Raw genomic sequence first — 18,289 nt, 5'->3', positions numbered from 1 at the left:
TGTTCCATAAATTGGTTAAGCTATTTCACTCTTTTTAATTATTTTTTTTTAATTTTTGCTCTTCTGATTAGATGATTTCCACTGATCTAGCTTTGAGTTTGTTGATCCTTTTCTCCAGCTGATCTTATCTGCTGTTGAACCACTCTATTGAATTTTTCTTGTTTGGTACTTTTAAAATATAGTCTGTCTTTTTGTTGAAATGCTCACTTTACACATGCATTGCCCTCCTGACCTTGGTGAGCATCTTTACAACCATTATTTGGAAGTCCCTGTCAGGCAAATTACTTATCTATGTTTCATTAAGATTGGTTTCTGGAGATTTATCTTGTTCTTTTGTTGTTGTTGTTGTTGTTTGTTTGTTTGGGACATATTCCTCTGTTCTTTATTTTCCTTGACTTTCTATATTGGTTTTTGCATATTAGATAAAACAGCCCCACCTCCCAGTCTTGACAGACTTGCCTTATGTAGGAAATAATCTTTGTTAATAACCTTGACCTGAGGGGCACCTGGGTGGCTCAGTGGGTTGAAGCCTCTGCCTTCAGCTTGGGTCATGATCCCAGGGTCCTGGGATCGAGCCCCACATTGGGCTCTCTGCTCTGTGGGGAGGCTGCTTCCTCCTCTCTCTCTGCCTGCCTCTCTGATTACTTGTGATCTCCGTCTGTCAAATAAATAAATAAAATATTTAAAAAATAACCTTGACCTGAGGCTTTATTTTCCTCAAGCCTCGGTGTTTGCTTAAACCACTGTCTTTGTTTTTTGTGGTCAGGAGATCAGGGTCTGTCAAGATCTGTTGGTGTCCCAACAGTGTGGGAATTGCCCACATGCCTCTTTAGGCTCCCAGAGAGCTATTATTTGCCAGCCCCTTTAGCTTTCAATGCAAGCTAATTAGAAGCCCAATCTCCAGGCAGCACCCGGGAAAGTCAAGATATTAAATATACAATCTAGCCCATCGGGGGAAACTGGGAACTGGGTGTTTTTGTCTACTTATTCTGTGCTAAGGCAGAAGGGATACCCTCTGGGAATGCTTTTGTACCTATTTAGAGCTACCTCTCTATTTTGTGGGTTGGAACACACAATGAATACTGAACCTCATCACCTTCTAAAGCTAGGTAATTTAGAAGTCAGTCCATCAAAGGCAGCCTTAGAAGATGAGGTGCTTAAAAAAAAGAGAGTAGAGAAAGATGATGAAGTACTAGATTTATAGACAAACTCCTTTCAGGAAGAAGCTGGAGACTGTTTTATTACTGCAGTTAGCTGAGGAGAGAAAGCAGATGTAGCCACCAGCTCTTTTAGATAGCTGGGAATACCCTCAATGAGCTCTCACATGTGGGTTGTTTAGAAGCCAGAACCTAAGGCTGTGGCTGGGAAAGTATATGGTCAAATCCTTTTCAGGGAGAAACTGGGAGATGGTATTTTGTCTGCTCCTTCTGTGCTGATCTTGGAAGGGATAGCTACAAAAAAATGCTCATGCACCCATTTAAAAACTTCCTTATTTTATGTGTCCCTGTGAGTTTCATGTATGCCAAGCCACAATGGCTCTCAGAGCAAAGTGATTTGGGGACCCATCCCTTGGGTGGTAGCCTTAAAAACTGGGCACTAGCTGTGTGGTCCAACCCTTTGCTTCTCAGGAAGAAACTGGGAGTTGGGGGTTCTCTCTTGATTGTAAGGTGCTGTGGTGGGGTGGGGTTTATCGTGAGCATATCTTGGCCCATCCTATCCATTTCAATGCGGCTCTTCTTTCATTCACCTGAAGTGTAGAAGTTGTTCTGCAAGTTTCTGGATTTCTCTCAAAGGTAACTGCCATCTCTGAGTGTGTCCCTGGGAAGAGAGAAAGTCAAGAGCACCCCATCCCACCATCTTGGGGACATCACTCCTGACCCCCTTTTATTTTCATGACCAACGTGTGTCCTATGTCTTCAGTAGGTGATGTGAAGTGATTCTTTCACCAGTAACTCTTTAATCTGTGTTTAATAATCATCTTAACATATTATTCACATGAATATATGACATCAGGTATATATGATCCTCAGAGAGTTCTTAAGAGAAAGACTAAGTAGTGGTAGGATTTTTCCTCAGAGAAACCCCAACAAAGTGAGAACAGTGTTATTGAAATCGGTCAATTTCCATCCTGATAATCAGCCTGCTATAAAAAACATTTTGTGTTTGATTGTGAAAGTTAAACTAGAGGGCCCATCAGTTGGAAGACATTGAGAGGGGTTAGTGGGGACACACACTCTGTCCATAGGTTGATAGATACATGGATGAATATATATAGATATACATATATTTGTGAATATGTTTATAGCTATCTCTATATATGTGTGTGTATTTATAGATCAATATATAAAGAGATCAATATATATCAAGTGACAAAAATTCAATTATACTAATATACCACATTTACACACCTTTACTTAATATGAAATACTAAAGTTCCTTTTCTTTCTTTGTTTGTTTTATTCCTATCTTCTTTTTATTTTATTTTTTTTAATTTTCTTGAGGGAAATTCCAGGGATTAGAGGTAGTGATGTCAGGATGCCTGGGTGGCTCAGTTCGTTAAGCAGCTGCCTTCGGCTCAGGTCATGATCCCAGTGTCCTGGGATCGAGTCTTACATCGGGCTCCTTGTCCCATAGGGAACCTGCTTCTCTCTCTGCCACTTTGTCTGCCTGTGTGCACTCTCTCTCTCTCTCTCTGACAAGTAAATAAATAAATAAAAATCTTAAAAAAAAAAGAAGTAGTGATGTCAAAATGAGCAAAGATTCTCCTACCCCTTCATATGATTTTCTCACGCCCTTTCTATATGCTAATAGCACAAAACAGACGCGTCAAATTCTCCACAGTTTTCTCATTTCAACAACAGCAATAGATATTAACTGACCACCTACTGTGTGCCAGTGACTATTCTAGGAATTTGGACACATACTGAATGAAACACAGATCCTTTGAGGTGCTTACATTATAGAAATCACCTATTAATATAAAAAATCAATAATATTATATAAACACTGGGAGTAGAGCAGTGTAATGTAGTGGTTAGAAGTACATACTGGGGAGCTGGATTCTCTGAATGACAATCCCAGATCTGTCTTTTGTCAGCTTTATAAAGTGGGGGAACTTATTTAAGATCTCTGTGTCAGAATGCCTGGGTGGCTCAGTGGGTTAAGCCTCTGCCTTTGGCTCAGGTCCTGATCTCAGAGTCCTGGAATCGTGCCCCACATCAGGCTCTCTGCTCCCCAGGGAGCCTGCTTCCCCCACCTCTCTGCCTACTTGTGATCTCTCTCTGTCAAATAAATAAATAAAAATCTTTTAGAAAATAAGATCTCTGTGTCACAAAATTCTCATCTCTAAAATGAGGGAAAGTGACAGTTCCTAAATTATAGGTTTATTGCACAAATCAAATGAATGAGAAAATATAAACAAAGAACTTGGGAAATTGTCTGGCACACATTAAGCACTCCAAAAACATAAGTTGTAATTTTTGATATTAATCACCAGGATAGGTGCAATATGGACTGATGATTATTATTACAAGGCAGGGGATGGGGCAGGCAGAGAATGGTGAGCAAATTGGGTGGGACCAAGCTGTAAGAGGTCCAGAGTACAATTTACAAATTGGATTCAAAATAATTGGGTACCAATCTAGCATCTACCATGTATATAGGTATATTCAGTAGTCTTTGTGTTGGAAATGTCAGTGGCCGGAAAAGGAAATATACATTTTTATTGGCTAGAGTCCCGGAATGGACACCAGTTGGATTACTAGGCAGACACAAATTACCCCTTTTCACGATCCCCATTAAACATGCTGACTATTGAAAGCAGAATTGTTTTATAGCAAAGGAAAGAATATTTTCAGCTAGTAAATGTAACAACATAGAAAAATATAAACCTTTGCATTCCAAGAAATGGCTGGGAAGGACACTCACCAGAGTTATTTGAAATTCTCCTTGAAATATCATTTTCTCCAGAGTGCCACCTACCTTTTTGTCCTCTGTGGTTCCAATCACATCCTCCGTCTCCACCACTCAGCAATAGCACAGTTGTATTTCTCATCTTGAGCTATTTTTAAGTCATCCCAAGGTCCCTGAAATTAACATCAACATTAACCAATTCAGCAATCTCAGTCTTATTATCAAATGTTAGAGCTGGCTAGAGGTTCCACGATGAGAGGGAATGTGTCCTAGCCTGTCCTTAAATATTAGAAACCTCTGAGAACCAAGCTGAGGGTTCAAATTTTCTTTCTCCCTTCTTTTTCTCATTTATGATACCTGCAACAATTATAGAAAAGATTATGCTTTATATCCTTTTTCTGGACCTACTATCTAGCTGAATCCAGATACCCAAAGATAGTGTTGTGGGAAGGCATGAAAACACAAGAGACTCAGAATGTAAGACTTTTTAGTATAACTGATTTGCCAGAAGGAAGAGGGGAAGAGCTCTCCATACCAAGGTTGTAGACGATCACAAGTCTATTTCCTTAAGACACCAAAGTAACAAACCATCACATTCATAGGTGTACAAGCTAAGGTCCCTCTCTAAGACATCAAGGGAGGAGGGATACTGTCACTAAAGTAGTTATAGGGACCTCAGGATACTCAGAAAGAGAAAAAGATTCCTCATGATACCAGCTGGAAAGGCAGGATTACATGTCATGCATGAGATTGAGACACTGCCTCCTGGTGTGCAGCAGGAAGAGGAATATGAATGCTGTATTCATAAGTTACCTAATTTCACAGAGGCTATTTAAAAGTAATGTTAAGTTCTTCCTCAATTTTATGGAAACTTTTTTCTTTCTTTCTTTTTTAAAAGATTTTATTTAGTTATTTAACAGAGAGAGAAAGAGAAATGAAGAGAGCATAAGTAGACAGAGCAGCAGGCAGAGGAGAGGGAGAAGCAGGCTCTCTGCTGAGCAAGGTGCCCAATGTGGGGTATGATCCCAGGACCCTAGGATCATGACCTGAGCAGAAGGCAGATGCTTAACTGACTGAGCCACCCAGACGTCCCAAAGTCTTTTTTCTTTAACCATGACATGTAGCACTGCTTTATTAAAAAGATGGTTTCCTTATAATAGTCCCTCTGTAGAAATATAATCTACAGATTTATTCCTCTGTATTAGTCATTAGGCTCTACTATGTCTTTGTGGAGATGGTCTTGCTCACCATCACTGTGGAACACATTCAAAGGAGGTGGACATGGTCTGGAGAGGAACAAGAGGATTCTCCTACTGCATATGATAGCCTGATGGTTTTTCCAATCTAAGTCACAAACCACAGGGTTTTCTTTCCTCACCTTAATGCAGCTCTTCTGGCATTTATTGACATCCTTTACTTATTCTCCTTGTGAATTTTATTATTTCATTTAAGATAAACTTGAAATGGATAAAAGACCTTAACATGAGGCAGGAACCTATCAAAATCCTAGAGGAGAACATAGGCAGTAACCTCTTTGATATCAGCCACAGCAACTTCTTTCAAGATATGTCTCCAAAGGCAAAGGAAACAAAAGTGACAAGTCAGCAAAACAAAGAGGCAACCCACGGAATGGGAGAAGATATTTGCAAATGACAACTACAGACAAAGGGCTGATATCCAAGATCTATAAAGAACTACTCAAATTCAACACTCAAAAAACAGATAATCATGTCAAAAAATGGGCAGAAGACATAAACAGACACTACTCCAAAATAGACATACAAATGGCTAACAGACACATGAAAAAATGTTCATCATCATTAGCCATCAGGGAGATTCAAATCAAAACCACATTGAGAGATGCCAGGTGGCTCAGCTGGTTAAGCATCTGCCTTTGGCTTAGGTCATGATCTCAGAGTCCTGGGATTGAGTCCCACCTCGGGATCCTCGCTCAGCATGGAGCCTCCTTCTCCCTCTGCCTGCTGCTCCCCCTCCTTGTGCTCTCTCTCTCTGACAAATAAATAAAATCTTAAAAAATCAAAACCACATTGAGATACCACCTTACACCAGTTAGAATGGACCAAATTAACAAGACAGGAAACAACATGTGTTGGAGAGGATGTGGAGAAAGGGGAACCCTCTTACACTGTTGGTGGGAAAGCAAGTTGGTGCAGCCACTTTGGAAAACAGTGTGGAGATTCCTTAAGAAATTAAAAGTAGTGCTACCTTATCACCCTGCAATTGCACTACTGGGTATTTACCCCAAAGATACAGATGTAGTGAAAAGAAGGGCCATTTGTACCCCAATGTTCATAGCAGCAATGGCCACAATTGCCAAACTGTGGAAAGAACCAAGATGCCCTTCAATGGATGAATGGATAAAGAAGATATGGTACATATATACAATGGAATATTACATCTTCTTCAGAAAGGATGAATACCCAACTTTTGTATCAACATGGATGGGACTGGAGGATATTATGCTGAGTGAAATAAGTCAAGCAGAGAAATACAATTATCATATGGTTTCACTTACTTGTGGAGCATAAGGAATAACATGGAGGACATTAGGAGAAGGAAAGGAAAAGTAAATTGGGGGAAATCAGAGGGGGAAAGGAACCATGAGCAACTGTGGACTCTGAGAAACAAACTGAGGGTTTTGGAAGGGAGGGGGGTGAGGGGAATGGGTGAGCCTGGTGGTGGGTACTAAGGAGGGCACATATTACATGGAGCACTGGGTGTGGTGCATAAACAATGAATCTTGGAACACTGAAAAAAATAAAATAAAAAAGTTATTTATCCATCTAGCTGGGTTTAAGACTCTTCGGCTATATAAATATCTTATCTTTAAGTATATAGATCTTATCCTAAACATTCAAGTTAATGGACTTCGGTGATTGATTGAATCTTATACTGATTCATATTCTTAGGACTGTACAACATGTGAGTGTACTTAAAATGATAAGTAATTGAATTTTTTATATTTCATAGGGCTTTTCAGGTTGTCATAAACTATGGGTATCATTCTACTGTTCCTCTTCTTTGATTTAGAAAATGGGTCCTTAACCAAATGATGAAAGTTATTACCAGGGTACAAACAGGAGTTCTCTGTCTCCTTAGAAAATACAAGTCCACCTCATGTATGCCGTATTCCTGCCTCAAAAGAACCACCTGAATCTAGACAGGAGAAAACAAGAAAACAAATCCAAATTTACAAAATACCTTGCCTGTGTACAGAAGTATCCATTTCATGAAAAAAAGGAAAGGCTGAGAAAGCACTGAAAATTAGAGAAGTCTAAAAAACATGAAGAATAAATGAAACAAGATGGGATTGGGAGGGAGACAAACCATAAGTGACTCTTAATCTCACAAAACAAACTGAGGGTTGCTGGGGGGAGGGGGTTTGGGAGAAGGGGGTGGGATTATGGACATTGGGGAGGGTATGTGCTTTGGTGAGTGCTGTGAAGTGTGTAAACCTGGTGATTCACAGACCTGTACCCCTGGGGATAAAAATCTTTGTTTATAAAAAATAAAAAATTAAAAAAACAAAAAAAAACAAAAAAAACCATGATGATTAAATGAATTTCATGAACCTAGAGTTGGTCCAAGATCAGAAAAAAACATAGCTAAAGGTTGGGGAGAAGGGGGTGGGATTATGGACATTGGGGAGGGTATGTGATTTGGTGAGTGCTGTGAAGTGTGTAAACCTGGTGATTCACAGACCTGGGGATAAAAATATATGTATATAAAAAATATATGTTTATAAAAAATAAAAAATTTAAAAAAAAAAAAACATAGCTAAAAAAAAAAAAAAAGGTGGGGGGGCAAAAAAATCCCTGTAATTGGAACAATTGACAAAAATGTGAATATGGATTATGTATTTGCTAATATATTATAAAAACCCTAAATTTCCTAGATTTTGTCATAGTATTATATAAGAAAACACCCTTGTATCTAAAAGATACATCCTGAGGGGTATCTGGATGGCTCAGTTGGTTAAGTGTCTACCTTCGGCTCAGGTCATCCTGGGATTGAGTGTCCTGGGATTGAGCACCACGTCAAGACCCACATGAGGCTCCCTGCTTCTCTCCCTCCCTCTGCCTGCTGCTCCCTCTGCTTGTGTGTGTGCTCTTTCTCTCTCTGTCAAATAAATAAACAAACCTCTTTTTAAAAATAAATAAATAAATAAAAGATAGACCCTGAAATATTTAAGAGGAAAAGTTTATGAAATGTATTACTTTTACTTTTAAAAGATTAAGCAAAAAAAATATTAAAAGTAATTATATATGTAGTTGTATGTAAAGCAAATGGTTCAAATGTTAGTAATTGATAAATCCAGGTGAAAAATAGATAAGTTTGGGGAACCTGGGTGGCTCAGTGGGTTAAAGCCTCTGCCTTCAGCTCAGGTCATGATCCCAGGATTCTGGGACCAAGCCCTGCATCGGGCTCTCTGTTCAGCAGGGAGCCTGCTTCCCCCTCTCTCTCTGCCTGCCTCTCTGCCTACTTGTGATTTCTGTCTGTCAAATAAATAAATTTAAAAAATAGATAAGTTCTAATTATATAATCTTGCAATTTTTCTGTAGGTTTGCAATTTTCTTTTTTTTCAGCTTTATTGAAGTATAATTGACAAATAAAGTTGTTAAATATTTAAAGTTACATAATGGTGACTTGATACATACTCTGTGAAAGGGTTCCTACTATCTAGTTAATCCACCACCTCACATATTCATCATATGTGTGTGTGTGTGTGTGTGTGTGTGTGAACATTTAAGTTCTACTCCCTCAGCAAATTTCAATTATGTAATACTGTTAACTACAGTAACCATGTTTTACATTAGTTCCTCAGACCTTACTCATCAGATAGCTGAAAGTTTGTATCCTTTTACCAATGTCTCCTTATTTCTCCCATCCCCCAGATCCTGAAAAACACTTTTCTATTCTCTGCTTCTATGAGTTTCATTTCTTCCTCCCCACCCCTCACCTTTTCTTTTAAAGATTTCCACATATAAGGGATACAATGCAATATTTGTGTTCCTCTGTCTGGCTTATTTTGCGGGTTTCTGATTATCTTGTCCTGCATGTGGCTAGTGAGGAGAATATCCAAAATCACTATTTTGATACTGTTTTAGTAGAGCCATTTATTCTACTCTCTAGCAGCATTCTATTAATCCTTATTTGGAGTGTGTACATGGAGGGCAGAGCAAAAGAATCCTGTACATTGTCATGTCCCAATAGCACAACTGAACATCTTGATATCCAGAAACAATACACATGCAAAAAGAAAATTATGCAACATCTGTGGAAGTTTATATAGCAGAAATGGATCAAATTTAAGGTAAATCAGGAAAAAAATCTGCAAAACTGTATCCAATTTGTGAAATTTTATCATACATAACAGTCTATAAACTGGATTAAAATTATAAATATTGAATATGACTTTTTTCCTAAATTGACAAGATAAAAGAAAATTTGGCATGTTATTAACTTGTTTCAAGTTGTAGTATGCATGTGAATCATTTGTATTAAGACAAGATTATTTTGGGCTACCTCAAATGTAGTATTCTATTATGTGTGAGAAGGAGTTTTATAGTTAATACCAGCCATTATTCTTATACCAAATGTGGAACTTTCATACAATTTTATTTTATTTATTTATTTTTTAAGATTGTATTTATTTATTTATTTGACAGAGAGAGACACAGTGCAAGAGGGGACAAAAGCGGGGGTGGTGGTGGGAGAGGGAGAAGCAGGCTCCCTGCTGAACAGGGATCATGACCTGAGCTGAAGGCAAACGCTTAACGACTGAGCCACCCAGGTGCCCTTATACAACTTTACAAAGGATAACATTGCCTTCTATGCACTAATGTTTTGTGCAGTTTCATAAATAAAGCTTCAAGAGGTTGACTTTACCCTTTATTGCCTCTTGTTATAAAATCCACCATTCTAAGAGTTTAGAAAGTAAGCAGAAAGAATTTTGCACTGTCATCAAATATGACAGATAATACATTTTTAAGGTAATACATTTTTCTGTCTCCCTTAAAAAGGCATTTATTTGAGAATAGAACAGTGCATGATTAATTTATAAATACACTAATCTACAGCTCTTTCTATGTATACTTTTTGGCATATATATTTTTCACTCCATGGTATTTTCCAAAACAACATTCTCACATCTCAATAAAGCTAAACAACAACAAAATTCTCACATCTGTGATGAATTAGTGTAACATAGATACAATTATCAGGAAAGATAGACACAGGGGATGTACTAACTGTAGAAAAAGATATAGAATTATCCAAGTTGATGCATTAAGCAAGAAGCAAGATGACCTAAAATTCTGCTCATCTAAGGTGGCATTTTTATGTGACATCTGTGATTGTCATCACAGCACTGGGATTTTCTGGTAACTGAAAACATAAAATAGCACAGATTCTGGTAATATTATATAGCTGATTATTTTTTCTGAAAATGACTTTATTCTATCCAAAATTTTTGAAGGATATTTTCACTGGATATAGAATTATATGAATTTTTTTTCTGTATCACTACTTATGATGTTGTTCCAATGCATTATAACTTGAGTTATAATGATGAGAAGCCAACAAAAGTTTTATCATTGCTCTTTATATGAAATACAGGGGTGTTTTGGTCTCTGATGGCATTGTCCCCCATTTTTTTAAATTTATTTTCAGCATAACAGTACTCATTGTTTTTGCACCACACCCAGTGCTCCATGCAATCTGTACCCTCTCCAATACCCACCACCTGGTTCCCCCAACCTCCCACCCCCCGCTCCTTCAAAACCCTCAGATTGTTTTTCAGAGTCCATAGTCTCTCATGGTTCACCTCCCCTTCCAATTTCCCTCAATTTGTCAATTATCATATGGTTTCACTTATTTGTGGAGCATAATAAATAGCATGGAGGACAAGGAGAGTTAGAGAGGAGAAGGGAGTTGTCCCCCATTTTTAATATTTATTTGCCTATTCATTTATTTCTGGCTAAAAATATGAGCTCTTCACAAATATTTAAGTGTCTATTATTGTACCTTATTATTATCTGTAAGCACAATATTGTACAGCAGAATTCTAGAACTTTCTCATCTTGCATAACAGACATGTTATATCCATTCAACAGCAGCTTATCATTTTTCTATTTTCCCAGCTCCTTGGTAACCACCACTCTACCTTCTGCTTCTATGAGTTTGATTATTTTAGACACCTCATGTGTGGACTCATGCTTTGTTTGTCTTTTTGTGATTGGCTTATTTCATTTACCACAATGTCTTCAAGTTTAATCAACACAGGACTTCCTTCACTTTTAAGGATGAATCATATTCTGTTTTATGTATATGCCACATATTCTTTATCCATTTTCTTTATCTGTCAGTGGATACTTAGGTTGCTTCATGTCTAGGCTACTGTGAATATTATGCTGCAGTGAACATGGAATGCAATAGCTATTCAAAATCTTGTTTCCAATTCCTTTGACTATATACCCAGAAGTAAGATTGCTGGATTATATGGTATTTCTATTTTTAATTTTTAGAGGAATAGTTCATATGGTTTTTCATATTTTGTATGTTGTGCTTACTAATATTAATGACCTAGATACAATCAGTCAATATTTTAGATACCCCAAGCTATTGCTAGTAGATTAATTTACAGAATTAAGGGATATAACAACTATAAAAAAACCAATTAATAGCCATACCTCCAATTGATACTTCTAAAATGAATTTTGATCAAGAATATTCTAATATGCAAAAAAGAATATTCTAATATACATGGAATATTACTCAGCCATAAAAAAGAAGGAAGCCTTGTTATTTGCAACAATATGGATGGAGCTAGAAAGTATTACGCTAATTGAAATAAGTCAGTCAGAGAAAGACAAATATCATATGATTTTACTCATATGTGGAATTTAAGAAACAAAACAAATAAACATGGTGGGGGGAAAGAGACAGGCAAACTAAAAAACAGACTCTGAGCTATAGAGAACCAACTGATGGTTACCAGAGGGGTGAGGGTGGGGGATGGGTTAAATAGGTGATGGGGATTAAGAAGGGGACTTGTGATGAGCACGGAGTGTCATATGTAAGTGCTGAATCATTAATATGTATATCTGAAACTAATATTACACTGTATGTCAAATAACTGGAATTTAAATATAAACTAAAAAAATTTTAATAAAAATTATCTCAAAATAACTATAAATAGGGACATGTGGATGGTTCAGTTGGTTAAGTGGCTGACTCTTGGTTTTGGCTCCAATCAATCTCATGGGTTGTGGGATCAAACTCCAAGTCAGGCTCTGTGCTCAAGAAGTCTGCTTGACAATTATCTTCCTCTGCCCCTCCCCCAACTCAGGCTCTCTCTCTCTCTCTCTCTCTCTCTTTCTTTCTTTCCAATAAACAAATAAATCTTTAAAAAATAAAATAACTATAAATAAATATCTAGGATAGGGTTGCTATAACTCTACTTATGTAAATATCATTACTTGATTTAATCACATGAATTAGTTCAATCTCAAAGGATATTTCCCTTTGTCAATTTTCTTTTTTTTAGGATTTAATTAATTAATTAATTAATTAATTGATTTAAAGAGGGCAAGAGCAGAGGGAAGGGCAGAGGGAAAGGGAGTGAGAATCCCCAGCAGACTCCACACTGAGTGTGGAGCCCTATGCAAAGCTCCATTCAACCCTGAGATATTAACGTGGGCCAAAACCAAGAGTCAACTGCTTAACCTACTGAGCCATCCAGATGCTCCTCTTCTTGTCAATTTTCCATAATATTTTCTTTTTATAGATACTAAAAGTCAAATAACAAAGAGACTCAACATTTGAAACAATGAATAATAATTCCTGAAAATGAAATAAGAATTTGGACATTTGGATATAGAAAAAGCTGGGTATGAAATAATAGGCTATTACACCAACATTTTCAATAATGCACATTTTACAAGCAACATCTAAGTGAAGTAAATTGTTCTTGTCCTGAAAGAGGAGGTAGAAATATTCTTAGATGTGTACCTGATATGGTCCGTCATGTCAAAACCCAGAGAAATAAACTGATAGCTCCACTAAAGTTGATCACTCTCTTGAGAAGTGTCTGACATCTTAGCACCTGTAGGACTCTGGCTTTTCTGTGCCAGTCAAGGAAAAAGACTTCTTGTCCTCTGGGGATCTTAGGCCATTCCAAATGTTTGACTGTCCAGTACTCTTAGTGGGCTACTTCTCCTCACAAAGAATCTGAAGTGAGGGACACCTGGGTGGCTTGGTTGGTTGGGTGTCTGCCTTCAGCTCAGGTCATGATGCCAGGTCCTGGAATTGAGCCCCACGTCTGGCTCCCTCCTTGGCAGGAGCCCACTTCTCCCTCTCCAACCTACTTCTCCCTTGCTAGCCTGCTTCTTCCCCTGCTTGTGTTCTCTCTATGTCAAAGAAATAAATAAAATCTTCTAAAAAGGATCTGAAGTGAAAAAACCTTCCTGAGAGTATACATTATACCTGGTGGAATGGATTCTTGATAATGGGTGATCTTACCCATAGAAGATGGACATGTTGGTTGGTTATATTATATTTATCCTTTAATTTAGCTGCCAAAATAAATAACTCAGACCATAACAAACACACCCCACTGAAAGAATAAGTTAAAACTTTATGGTCCAACTAGTTATAAGTAATAAATAGCTTTGGATTTTTTATTTTTTGCTATCACCAACCCTTCATGTAGTTTCTAGATTGATACCAAAAGTAAGGCAGAACAATCCATATCTAAATTAAGAAAAGATAATCTTAATTACGCTTTTGACTGGGATTTAAAGAGCACTGGTTTCACCCTAATGATGAGGAAAAGCTGGATAAAAACTACAAAATCATAATTTTTTGGAACTCACTAAAGAACGGAGGGCACAGGACAACTGAGTAGGCTGAAAACCAAGAGAGAAAAGAAATAACACATAGACTGTCTTACCTGTGGCAGAACACAAGAAGAACAAAGTGGCTTCCATACCAACAGGTTAGAAATTGGAATTTTATTAAATTGCTGAAGATTGAATGTGAGTTAGTGTGACAGTAGGAAGCCGCTGGAGCTCCAGACACAAGAGTCCTATCCACCTACAGATGTTCTCCATGGGCCTCCCTCAGGTGTTGACATGAAAGACTGGAGACAGATTGAAGACCGGGAAGTGCCTTCCTTGATTTTGCAGGGAATGTATCTGTGGGAAAGGCATACAATGCAACCCCTATCTGGGCTCTCTTCTCCAAAACTCTTAAACTGCTAGAAGAGCAGTAATAACTCCTGCCAACTTCAAGGCACTGTTGCTGGAGGGAAGTAAAACAAATAAAAGCCCACAACTCCTGGAGAGGGACAGGAAATTGTCCTGAGCTCAGTATCCTATTTCAACATTAGTAAATCTATGCTACCACAGGGAGAATGGTAGGAAATACACTTCCATGCAATTTCGGCCATAAAGATGAGGCTAAGGTTCTCGGCCATGAGGAGGAGGGACAGGCATGCTGGGGAAGAGCCCCTCTCAGGCATGGGGGTCCTGCTTAAGACTGGAGGCCAAATCAGGACAAGAGTGAATTTTCCCTGTTCCCACACCATCAGCCTGAAAAGTACCAAGTGACAAGCTTTTTCTCTCAGATACTAAGTACGACCACTTCCTTCAACAAGTGTTCAAGAAATATGGGCTTCAGAAAATCTTTCTTACTTTCATGGTTTAGAGCTCTCTATCTCCATCATGGGAAAGAAAACAGTTTGGGACATTTTGAAAAAGTAAGTCTGGTTGTGTCTCATCTGCTTTAACTTCCAAGGTCTCTGGCTTGTCCAACAGAAACATCTATCTTCCACTCCAAAATCAACTCTTGTAAAGACAGAAGTGATTTGCCCTGATCCATTTCTTCTGTGATAAATCGTATGCTGGCAATCAGCTGCCTAAACATATCTTGGTATCATTTTATCATGTGTTTATTTGGGGGAAGCAGGAGTTCCAGACTGAGGCAAGATTCATCTAACACAGTGATGTGAATATGTATACACAGGAGTATAGGATAAACTCATCAGAAAAGTCCAAAATGGGTTTTGTGGATTTAGTGAATTAAGTGATTCAGTAAGAGTTTTTTGAAGGAGAGGTACACACATTTCTTTAGTAGAACAACACGGGAAATTTTTTAAAAATTTTTCTCTCTGTCATTTCATAAATATGAGCCTCATGGAAAAGGACTAAACCAGAGCACCAGAAAAGAATTATTTCCACTAACTATCTGTACATGCATAATTAATTGTATTCAATTACTCTTTCGTTATTTTTTTTTAAGATTTTATTTATTTATTTGACAGAGAGAAATCACAAGTAGTCGGAGAGGCAGGCAGAGAGAGAGAGAGGGAAGCAGGCTCCCCGCTGACCAGAGAGCCCAATGCGGGACTCAATCCCAGGACCCCGAGATCATGACCCAAGCCGAAGGCAGCGGCTTAACCCACTGAGCCACCCAGGCGCCCCACTCTTTCTTTATTGAATAAGATATTTACATATGCTTATCATGCATCATATTAAGCAATTATTGTCTAAGCCATTATAATTATGTATATCTAAATGAAGAAAAGATGTAATTTCATTTCTGCTTATCTGTAGGGTTTTGAAAGCTGGAAAAAAGCATTGTTCCTGGGCACCTGGGTGGCCCAGTTCATTAAGTGACTGCCTTCAGCTCAGGTCATGATCCTGGAGTCCCAGGAACACGCTCCATATTGGGCTTCCTGCTCAGCAGGGAGTCTGCTTCTCCCTCTGACCCTCACCCCTCATCCTCTCTCTCTTTCTCTCTCTCAAATAAATAAAATCTCAAAAAAAAAAAAAAGCATTGCTCCCACAGTGATGATAAAAAAAAGGCTGGATAAACTACAAACCATACATCTTCTGGAACTCACTAAGGATCTACAGGCACAAGGCAACACACCACCCTGAATTCCAATGAAAGAAGGGCACCTCTTCAAAAAGAGAGGACACACAGACTCACTTATGGCAGAGCAGGGGAAGAACTTAATATTTCCTCAAAACCCTGAAGAGTGAGTGCCATATTTACTCCTCTTTCTAGATACAAAAACAGAAGCATGGGAAGAGGAAATAATTTGTCCCAGGACATCTAGTAAGGAAGTGGTGTGGTCAGGATCTCAACCCTGTTGATTTAGCCCAATCATCCTCCCTCTGAGCCACTATGTGATGCTGCTTCTGTCATCATCGCCTGGACCTGCACCCAGCACCCAGAGGAAAACACATAAATAGAAATAATGCCACTGCTCCTGAACCTTTCTCCTTGTATTTGGCCCCAAAATGTGTGAGAAGATTTATAACTGTATTTTCATAAAATAGAGCAAGGATAATAACCAAAGAGTTGAGGAAGAGCATGAAAAATTCTTGGTTACCTGATACAACAACATTTTTATCAGCTGGGGAAACCACCCAGAGAGGTTAAGAGACTAGTTTAAGATATGGGTGGTAGAGACCCAAATTTTGACTGACTGAATGTTAAGGTTGAAAGAGACAGAGGCTTAGGGCTCTGGGGTCTGGGGCTGGGGCACAAGGGACACTACCCTTTTGTTGTAGTCAGCCTTTGTGAGATGTGGACTCTATAGAGACCAAAACATCCACTCTGCTGATAGGGACAGAACAGTTTCAGTGGCCTCTGGTCTTGGAGAAAGAGTAAGGAATGCTTATAATGACGTCAACCTTATGAGATAAAATTGAGAATTGGTATTCTGGGAATCAAGACTCCTAGAGAGGGCAGGGAGAAATATGTGCAGACCTGTGTTCTGCTGTGTCCATGGACTGAAGGAGCACACGAGACTTTTCAACTTTCTCTCTCTACACTAGTCACTTCTGCCTCTGCTCCTCTGATGGGAAGGTCTCTTCTTCCCATCATCATGAAACTAACCACTAACCTGGTGAACAAGGATAAAGGTGATGAGGACAAGGACCTAGAGCGTGTCAAACTTCCCTCCTTGGTTGTTTTACATAGAGTGCTGACACTCAAAATATGTTTCTATGAACCATCCTTTTCTTCCTGAGAATGGTAGAACAAGTGCTAATGTTGGGGTAGCTGGCACTTTTCAGAGGGAAAAGGCTCTGGGTTTAAAATCTATCTCATTCAGCCACACCAAGCCTCAGTGAACTCCTCCATAATAATGAGACTAAGAAGTGTCCCCATTGAGGCATTGGGATGTTTAACCACAGCTTCCAAATGGGCAAGGGAGAGGGCACAGCTTATCCTTACAAAGGAGGATCCTAACAACTTGAGTCACTCCATGCAAATATTTTCTTCTGCACATGTGAAAGAAAAGAGACCAGATTCTGCAAATCAGACCTCATCCCTTTCTTTCTTATCGCCCTGCTTTCATTGCAGGCACTTGGGAATGGGAAGAAGAGGTAAAAGGTGTGGCTTTTGCAACATGCCCCTCCTTCTGGCACCTGGTCTTTTGGTATCACCCAGCTTTAGGACTGCAGAATCATGGGGCCAAAGAGCAACCTGGTGTTTTGGAAAAAAGGAGCTCGGGTGGCACATGGCCAGCCTCTCCCCACTCCAGAGCTAGCTCCCTCAACAAGAGTGCCAGAGAAGAAGGGTTGGATTTCAAAAGAGCTGACACTCAGATTTTTTTGCTTATGTGCAAGGTCCACTACATAAACCTCCGCTCAGTAATTTCTGGAGGATACAAACCTAAACGCAGTCTGCAAGACCCTGCTGAACTGACAGCACCAGAGGGAAGTTTCATCATCTAGGCATCTGCTCTTCTTCATTTGTTTCTGGGGACACCTGCAAGGATTGGTGTGGAGACAGCTTTCCAGGTGGGGACTCAAACTAAAAAGAAATTAAAAAAAAATGATTGCTTTATAACCTCATTTCCACTTAAGTGAGACAAATCAAATATACCTAAGGAAAAGGAATAACTTAAGAAACATGTATCTGGTACTTAGTTTGTGAAGGATAACTTGTTAGGTAATATGAAAAATTCTTGAAGGTCTCTGACCTGCACTAATAAATAAATGAGGAGAGATTGGATAGTTGCTGGAAGAAGGGGGTGAATGGAGCCTTTAATGTGTGGGGACTGCATATGTTATCATATTTAATCCTTCTGCTTATATCACAAGGAGGTAGGGTTTTTTCCCCCTGCATGTGACTCACAAGAAGTTTGCTGTACTCAAAGTCAGAAAAGAAATAAGTAGTTAGATACAAGCATGCCTTGTCTGATTGAGCTTCTCTGTTGTACTTTGCAGATATTGTGATTTTTCAAATTGAAGGTATGTGGTGGCCTACATCAAGCAAGTATATGGGCACCATTTTTCAACAGTATTTGCTTTGTTTGTGTCTCTGTGTCACATTTTGG

The 18,289-nt window shown here is 38.7% G+C and overlaps 1 protein-coding gene and 1 long non-coding RNA gene across 3 annotated transcripts in view; one reads left to right on the top strand and one right to left on the bottom strand.

Annotated features, from left to right (window-relative positions):
- Window positions 1–1,730: 1,730 nt before the first annotated feature.
- The window catches only part of LOC131813020 (uncharacterized), an 18,852-nt gene continuing 2,293 nt past the window's right edge, over window positions 1,731–18,289 (bottom strand). Inside the window, exons 2-3 of the long non-coding RNA XR_009346576.1 lie at window positions 3,982–4,085; window positions 1,731–1,818 (exon numbers count right to left, since the gene is read on the bottom strand). This is a non-coding gene — a long non-coding RNA (uncharacterized LOC131813020). The remainder of the gene's footprint in view (window positions 1,819–3,981; window positions 4,086–18,289) is intronic.
- The window catches only part of GLYAT (glycine-N-acyltransferase), a 26,786-nt gene continuing 26,082 nt past the window's right edge, over window positions 17,586–18,289 (top strand). The window contains exons 1-2 of one of the 2 annotated variants that reach the window (XM_059143089.1): window positions 17,586–17,750; window positions 18,180–18,203. The gene's annotated coding sequence lies outside the window, so the exon portion shown is untranslated. The remainder of the gene's footprint in view (window positions 17,751–18,179; window positions 18,204–18,289) is intronic. The other variant, XM_059143094.1, reaches the window with a different exon arrangement.

This window comes from Mustela lutreola, chromosome 1 (genome assembly GCF_030435805.1).
Source record: "Mustela lutreola isolate mMusLut2 chromosome 1, mMusLut2.pri, whole genome shotgun sequence".
Classification (NCBI taxonomy): Eukaryota; Metazoa; Chordata; class Mammalia; order Carnivora; family Mustelidae; genus Mustela; species Mustela lutreola.
This window is presented reverse-complemented; position numbering and strand designations above follow the sequence as displayed.